An 8,951-nucleotide genomic window follows, 5' to 3' on the forward strand; every position below is an offset into this window, starting at 1 on the left:
GTTATGGGACAGATTTCTTTCCTGAAATGTACAAAGGATGTCAGTTTATGTAATAACAAAGAAGGAGACAGAAACCAAAAAAAAAAAAAAGATGAACATCTGGATATAAATTTCACTACTCCATTTAGATGCACTCTTAAATCATGTCTTATTTCTATATATGCCCTGCTCTTGTCATTCTGTTTGAGAGACCCTTCAGAGCGAATGTAGAAACGTCAATGAAACAAGCCATGAACGTGGTGATGATTGTATAATGGGAATTCCAGTATCATAAATATTACTACTACCACTACTACTACTATTAACAACAATAATATTATATGAACCAGTAACCAGTAAGACTCCACTCGATCAGTCTGATTAAAACTAGTTAAGCAGAGAATACAATATTTAGAAACAGTTTTTAGATCAGGACAATGAACTACAATCTAATTACACTATAACAAGAGTGTACTTAAAATGTGTAGTTCTAGATAAAATACTAGCATTAAACATCCTATTACACCACACATTTAACTTCACTTTATCTTTATGTATAATTTACTTAATAAATACTCGTTACAGTATAATTGCAGTGTAGTTACATTGTAGTTAATGGTCTTGTATTACAAAGGGTTTACCAATATTTAAACCATTATTATATTGTAGTGTATCAATTTAAAAAGTATCTGGATTGGGATGTATTTTATGTTTAATTTAATGCTATTTAATTCAACTTTTACCTCTATTAAAGCAGTGTACTTTTCTTTCTAAATCTGAAGGGTGAATGCAGCTTTCAGAACTAATAAAAAAAAATAAAAGATATAAAAATCTGCCAAGAGCCAGCAGCAAATATACTGGATCTTTGAAACAGGCAGCCTGAATTGTAGTAGAGGAGGTGTGTAGGACATGTGAGTTACCATGGATACAATGTGATTATCCTGTGCCCATAATTATCATTCACAAGGATTTTTTTTTTTTTTTTTTTTTAAGGGAGAGGTATATATATATATATATACACACATACACACACATACACACACACACAGGCTATTGGAAGTATTCACCCCCCTTGAACGTCCATAAAAAATGTTATATAAAATTCTAAATATGCAATGTTCAATTCATTCAAACCCTAACAATCCACAATGTGTTACTCTACTTTGGCTTCAGAACATGTAGGAGGTGCTGTGTTACATATCGTCCTTTAATAGCTTCATCGGTGTCTCAGAAAATACATTTAAAAACTTCACCATGCAGAACCTATCCAATGGCTGGAGCCTGTAGATTGCTGTTTAGAGTCAGTAAATGGGAAATTCATTTCCCAAATATGTGAAATATTTAAATATTCTAGTACATTATTTGTGGAATAATAGCTTCTGTAAAACCTGAAACCGGATGCCTGATTTCACCAAAGCTTGCATAAACCTCTGTAATTAGAGGCTTGGAGGCTGAAATTTCCACTTCCTATTTAAAGGAATACAAAGAGAAGACAAAATACTGAAGACCACAATATTTATATCAGACAGGATTGTTGATGAAAGTAGTAATTTCCTGATTTGTATCAACACAAGTATGTAGATGATAGGCATCTTCCATTTTAGACTAGGCTAACCTTGTAAATGTTGCTACTTCCTGTAATGTTATCTACTTAGAGTGCATGTATTCAGGATATTGCGGTCTGCATGTCATCTCTGTATTATATCAGAAAACAAAATTCCACTTTCATTTCAACACATTATTCAATATTTTAAAAATGCTTTACAGCATGGAAATGTAGTGATTGACCATTAACTATTTTATCACAGACATGTTAGCTTGGAGAATTGCAAATGTGATAACCATCCACAGACAAAAGAAAGGAGTGACTAGAATAATTCTTGGTCTCAAATATATACTTCTATTAAACTTCTTATATGCATTTATATGGTGGTAAATGCTGGTGAAAATCATGGATCACTTGTTCTATGGACTTTAACTGGTGAATATATATAAGCATACGTCCACTATATCCACATAACCCCACACTACTTAAATAAATGTGTATTAGATACTACAGAAAACTTCACCTGCAGGGGTTGGGCGGGTTTGGGTCAGCTAGGATTTGCCTGACAGCACAGGAACAATGTCAAAGTCAAAGTGATTGAAAAAGTCATATAGGGGGCATATAAAAAAATACTACATATTTATTATTTTAAATCATTTTACATAAAGAGTTAAATCATTCAGTTTTGAGATATATTGAAGATTCTATAAAAATCACTTAGCAGTTGCATAGAATGTACAACATATACACAACATGACAAGTGCAACAACACTATACAAAATGTAATATGTGCATTACAGTGAATACCATTAAGGTTAAAGAGCAGGTCAGAAAGTCAGTTATTCACACGATGTCATCGCCATAAAGAATAAGAGAAAATTTAAGATAAATATGTTTGCAAAAAATATCTATAAATAAGTAAACATGTTTAATTTTACATCATTGATTTTGCTCTTTACCAACAAAGAGTTTTAAAAAACAACTATTAAAATTAAGTATGTGGATACCTTGGTAAATATGAATCTCATGTAAGAACATATACTGAGGGATATTTACAGCAGAGCATTTTAGGATTTTGTAAGAACAACAGAAAACGTACAATCAGCAGTCTGAGTTATCACTATTCTGCTCCAATTAAAAATGATTGCACACACCATTTCTGACTCAATTACTGATTTATGTATGCATACCCCATCTTTACCAAGTAAAACAATGTTTATGCATAGCTCTATGAAGGGAGGCTGTCTTATTTTTCTAAACACCATCTAATTTTCACCACATTTACCAAATAAGTAGGAGTAATCAAAATAAGAACATAAGAAAGTTTACAAAGGAGAGGAGGCCATTCGACCCATTGTGCTCGTTTGGTGTCCATTAATAACTAAGTGATTCAAGGATCCTATCCAGTCTATTTTTAAGTGTTCCTAAATTTTCAGCTTCTACCACATCGCTGGGGAGTTTGTTCCAGATTGCGACAACTCTCTCTGTGAAGTGTCTCCGGGTGCGTGTGTCCCTGATGATCTGGAAAAGCTCCTCTGGTTTGATGTGGTTGATGCCCTTAATGACTTTGAAGACTTGGATCAAGTCCCCACATAGTCTCCTCTGTTCCAGGGTGAAAAGGTTCAGTTCCCTCAGTCTCTCAGTAGGACTTTCCCTTCAGACCTGGAATAAGTCTGGTTGCTCTGCTCTGAACTGCCTCTAGAGCAGCGATATCTTTCTTGAAGTGTGGAGCCCAGAACTGTACACAGTATCCAGATGAGCTCTAACTAGTGCATTGTACAGTCTGAACATTACTGCCCTTGTTTTAAATTCTACACTTTTGACAATATACCCTAGCATTCTGTTTGCCTTTTTTATTGCTTCCCCACATTGTTTGGATGGAGAAAGTGAGGAGTCCACATAGACTCCTAGGTCTTTCTCATGCGTTACTCATCTAGTTCTATTCCTCCCATAGTGTAATTATAGTGGACATTTTTGTTACCTGCATGTAATACCTTGGACTTGTCCACATTGAATTTCATCTGCCAGGTGTCAGCACACAACTGAATATTATCAAAGTCCCTTTGAGAATAATCTGTACTGCCGAGATCGACACCCTCTGTTTCCTAGACATCAACCAGTTCATAATCCATCTACTTACATGACCCTGAATGCCTACAGCTTCCAATTTGAGGATCAGTCTTTGGTGTGGAACCTTATCAAAAGCTTTTTGGAAATCTAAGTATATCATATCATATGCTTTCACGTGATCTACAGCTGCAGTTGCATGATCAATACATTCTAATAAATTAGTAAGACATGATCTGCCTCGTCTAAACCCATGTTGACTATCTCCAAGAATATGGTTTTCATTAAGATGGTCTGTCTAGATTTTCTGTCTAATAATTTTTTCCAACATTTTACAAGCAATGCAGGCGAGACTGATTGGTCTGTAATTTCCTGGCTCAGTTTTGTCCCCTTTCTTGTGGATTGGTATGACATTTGCTGTCTTCCAGTCAGTTGGCACATCCCCTGTTCTAATTGTCAATTGGAATAATTGAGTTAGCATTTCTTTAAGTACTGTTGGATTATACAACAATGTTTTCATTACTAATATACAGTACTGTAGTTTTTTGTGCTTTTAATTTATGATTAAGCGGCAATTTTGAAAAATATTATAGATTCAAAAGCTTAGGAACTGCAACACTTACAACAAATTCTTGTTCATACAATGTTGATTATATGTAATTTTAATGAATTATCAGTGTGCACATACAGAGCCTACTATTTTACCACCCTTGCCCTTAATTGGTGGCAAGACCTTTTCACTGAGGTCAGGACAGCAAAGTGCCTGACCACATTCTGGCGATTACTCAAGACACATTACATTAAGACTGTACCTGTGACATAGCAGATTATTCTCCTGAGCTGTTCAGCACTCCCACAATTTTTGCACTTTATATAACTATGCTTCATTATGCTACTACATACTTATACATTGTTAGAATTTTGACACAATCTTGTTTATATTCATATGCATTGACTGTAAAAACTGAACATTCATATTTATGCCTCACTTGTTCAACCATGAAAAATGTATATTTTAACAAGTTGGATATCTCAGTATTGACATATCTACACTGTAGCTGAGCACTAGAACCCACCCTTAATGGTAAGCCACATGCATTTCAGAGATTATTTTAGAACTGCCTCCTGGGGTGTTTTCAAGTGTGATATTAAAATCACTGCAGTATGGATACTAACTGGTTTAAGTATTATTAGCGTAGTTTTAATGGAGTTAATGTGATTTAAATTAATAATGTGGGCAGAGCATAAATGTACTAATTTGATCATTTATAATGCATGTATTTTATAGGAACATGGAATTGTATTATTTTTTATTTATTTATTTATTTATTTATTTTTAACTCCCATAAGTGCACATTATATTGCTCTTGGCACTTCCCATTGCCTTTAATGTGACTTTATTGAAAAATTACTAAACAGCCCCATTTTGAGCTTACGCTAAGAGCAGTGTTTGTCTGAAATAACAACTCTTATCTCCACATACCCACTACACCACTGGCCCCAGAGCATGAAATCCATAGCATAAGCATAAACACATTTCAAATTGGAAGTTGGGGATCACAAGGACTAAGATTATATAATGGGCTGCCCTGACCCCACGAAGCAGATGTGACAGTGTCAGCAGAGAGGGACCTGCACTAGTGATTTACTTGTGGTGAGGTTTGTTGTTTTCAGTTGGCATGGGCTCAGACAACAGTGTCCTTAGCCTGTATGTCTACAGGGGAATAAACTGGGTTGTTTGTTGCATCTAAAACAATGTCTAATCACTTTTCTAATTGTGTAGTCTACTACACATACCTAACCAGCGAAAACACTACTGTATTTTAAATGCCATAGTCTAATAAGAGCAACATGTCTTCCCAGTACTGGCTATTGCTCACACAGCCAACTCTGCTGTAAATTAAATCTTCCCTACATCAAGGCCTGAGATTAAACTCTCCTGAAATAACATAAATGACAATTTTCCAGTATGTGCCATAATGCAACTGTCATCATAACAAATTATACCATACACAAGTATATTAAGTGGTGATTTTATCAGTAGAGACTCCTCCAATTATATAGAATGTCACTGTTCTACAATTGCATATTTGTTATTGAGGGCGATATAAGAATTAATTTAGTAACATGTGGCTAACCACATTAATGTTAAGATGAGAAAGAGCCATTTCCCTTTGCTTACTTCAAGCTGGAGACAATCAGTATCTACTAACTAAAAAAGAAGATACTCTGAAGTGTGAAGATGATTTAATGTGTTTATATTAATTTGGTGTGCAAGTGGGTTTACCTTTAAATGAGAAGCAAACTAATATGTTTATAAAATAATTCATTCAGAACACACCACATAGTACTAAACTTCATGGAAGACAAAACAATTAGTTCATATTGTTTCTGTACAATAGTTAACTGTCTGATTTATTAGTCTACAAATCACACATTATATTATACAAAAATGTAAAAAACTGTTTTTTAAAACGTGGAACAGAAAAACAGAAACAGAAACCTTATTTAAAATTACAGATGAGAGGGTCTGGACATGTGATGAGATCTTGATTAAGTATCTGGTCTATATCCTCTGTCCTGAGAATGATATATTCAGACATACTGGTTCTGGAATGTCTACAATTCTATATCTCTATATTTAAATAAAACAATAAAGACTTTTATAGGTAATTATATGTGTGTTTTGTGTTGGTATTTTTGTATGGTTCGTTTAACTTGCGCTCTCACATACTGACTGTTATTACAGTTCTCAATAGACAGAGATAAAGGTCTTCCATTGACAACGACAACCCGGTTGCCTTTTGTACAAGCCTCTACCCTAGATTATCTAATGATAAATGTATTATTGTCCCTACAGAATGCATTTCTGAGTATTCCACTCAACATAATAGATACTCGACACAAACTGAAGTGAATTACCCTTTAAAAATGAAAGGGTTCTTGTAAGAACTTGAAAGAACATAACAATCATTAGTTATAAGAGTTGGCATTTGGTCTCTTCTTGTTCTTATGGCTATTGCTATCTTATTTGAACATCATTAAACCATGTCTGTAACAAAAACAACAAAAAATCATATCAGTTTTGCATTTCATACAGCTCAGCATCAAGCGAGATAAGCAGTGTAGCATGTCAGGAGTCAGAGCTGTAAATGGTGCAACCCATGATGCACACATGATACAAGGGAGCATATATATTACTGTGTGTTTGCCATTTGCTGAATGAATCTGGATTGCATAATCAGTGTGTACTAGTTCTCCTGTAAGAGGATGGATTTGGAGCTAGGACAAGCTACAAGTGTTCTGAATTCCTGGCTAGTACTAGATAAAATTGCTGGTGGGGTTGGGGGTTCAATGCACTTTCTGATATACTGCCAGGGATACTGGTGAGAGTGCTCTGCTTGAGAGAGTGCTGCAAATGATTCCCGCTGTGAGGCAGAGAAATCTGTGACACATTGTGCATTGTCCTCTGCAGTACTTAATTAATGCTTGTTCTTTTGCACTTCTTATTTAGTGCTTGGGCAACAATGCCATTTACTTGATAGATGAATGCTTTGTAAAATTCCCAGAAACCCTAAATGTTTCAAAAGTAACATTTATTATTACTTATTATTGTTACTGGATTTAGCAGACTTGGCAAGGACAAACATATTTTCGCCTTTTCTGGCATTTTAAGTGCTTGCAGTATTTCAGTCATTATTACAAAACAAAGTTAGAACATTTCATCTCATTAGCATTTTATGGTTTCTTTTAAGCCACGTGAAGTTCTCCTTACAAAATCGAAATTCATAAAAGTGGGATTAATTGAATACCAAAGCTTTCCATCATTCGAAGTGTGACATTTATGTATCTTGCAAGCCTTTCTAATTTGTTAGAAAATTAAGGTAACTGGTTCCTTAATCATTAAATTAACCTTCACTTAATTGTTTATTTCAAATTAACATTACTGTGTAATACATGATGTTATTTATGGAAAAAAAAATAAAGGTACTCAATTAAATTAGCCTGCAAAAAAAAAAAAAAAACAATACTAACTACTTAATTAGATGATTAAGGAAAAACAACTTGGATACAACCAATTTTCTTGGTATAAGGTGAACAATCCAATTTGGTTACATCAAAAACAAGAAAGTGGTGGAAAATTTTCTTCTTAAGGATTGTAAATGACCAGCCAGACATTGCATGCAGAGCTGTCACACAGCAGTGGTCACAAACAACCTCCTATCCTAATCGGTATGGAAAAGAAAGTGCTACTAACTCTGTGGTAGTTAGCACCACATATGGAGTATTGAACTCTTATCTGTTGGAGTGTGCTGCTCTATTTTGGGGCAAATTGTTATTGATGTTTACAAAATCATTGTCAACACATTGCTGACTAGAGGTGTTCAGTTTTGACATAATAAACATTATAGAAGACATCCCCCTAAGAGAGTGGGGCTTACGAGATTCTGGCAATATTGATACAATAAATTGATTAAACTTTCATATTCAATGCTGCATAATGCTACAACCGCCTAAGCTACTATTCAGTTGTGACCCAAGCAGTCATGTCTTACACATTAAAATTGGACAGCCAGGGATGGTGTACAACACTCGGGTGCTTTGCACACTTTCTCTGGAGATTTATAAATCAAGGGGAAAACAGCTTTCAAGAGCATTACTCACAGCATGTATGTTGTCACAGTTATTCTTTGTGATCCTCATGTATTCAATTCTTAATAGGTTGATAAAATTGTATATTTTATTTAAATGAGCAAATGGTTATTAAAATTCTGTCCTCTTACTGTCCACCCACTGAAACCTGCGTCTGCAAAGCATTCGTTAAAACGATGCTAACAGTGCTTGTAGACTAGTACAGTTCACACTAGACTTCTGACTCGTTTGCATGTTGTCTGCAACAGTTGAAAGAGGTACAACACTTTGGTAGATCTAGCCATGAGTATTTGAACTAGATAAATATCAAAAGGGTGAATTGAGTTCAAAGTAGCTGAAACATGCTTCTGTTAAATAAACATGCAGGGCAATGCAGTAATGAAGTAGGCACATTTACATAACAATTATCAATACAGACACAGGGTCTTTTCCCCAGAGATCATTTCATGCATGTTATTAAAAACAAGAAATAAGCAGGAAATCAGTTTGAAAATAAAGATAAAAGCAAACATTTTATTTGCTTTTATACAACTATTGTATTTACCATATTCTGCCATTGGATGTTTAGTATGCAGACAACAGGTATAGTAGTAATAATATATATTTTTTAATTCCTTCTATGATTTCGATTTGAGACACTAATGAGACACTTTTGTGCCTTAAAGCTTCTTATAATAGGCATTCTTTGTCAAAATACACGGTGTCA

This window comes from Amia ocellicauda, chromosome 2 (genome assembly GCF_036373705.1).
Source record: "Amia ocellicauda isolate fAmiCal2 chromosome 2, fAmiCal2.hap1, whole genome shotgun sequence".
In the NCBI taxonomy this organism is placed as follows: domain Eukaryota; kingdom Metazoa; phylum Chordata; class Actinopteri; order Amiiformes; family Amiidae; genus Amia; species Amia ocellicauda.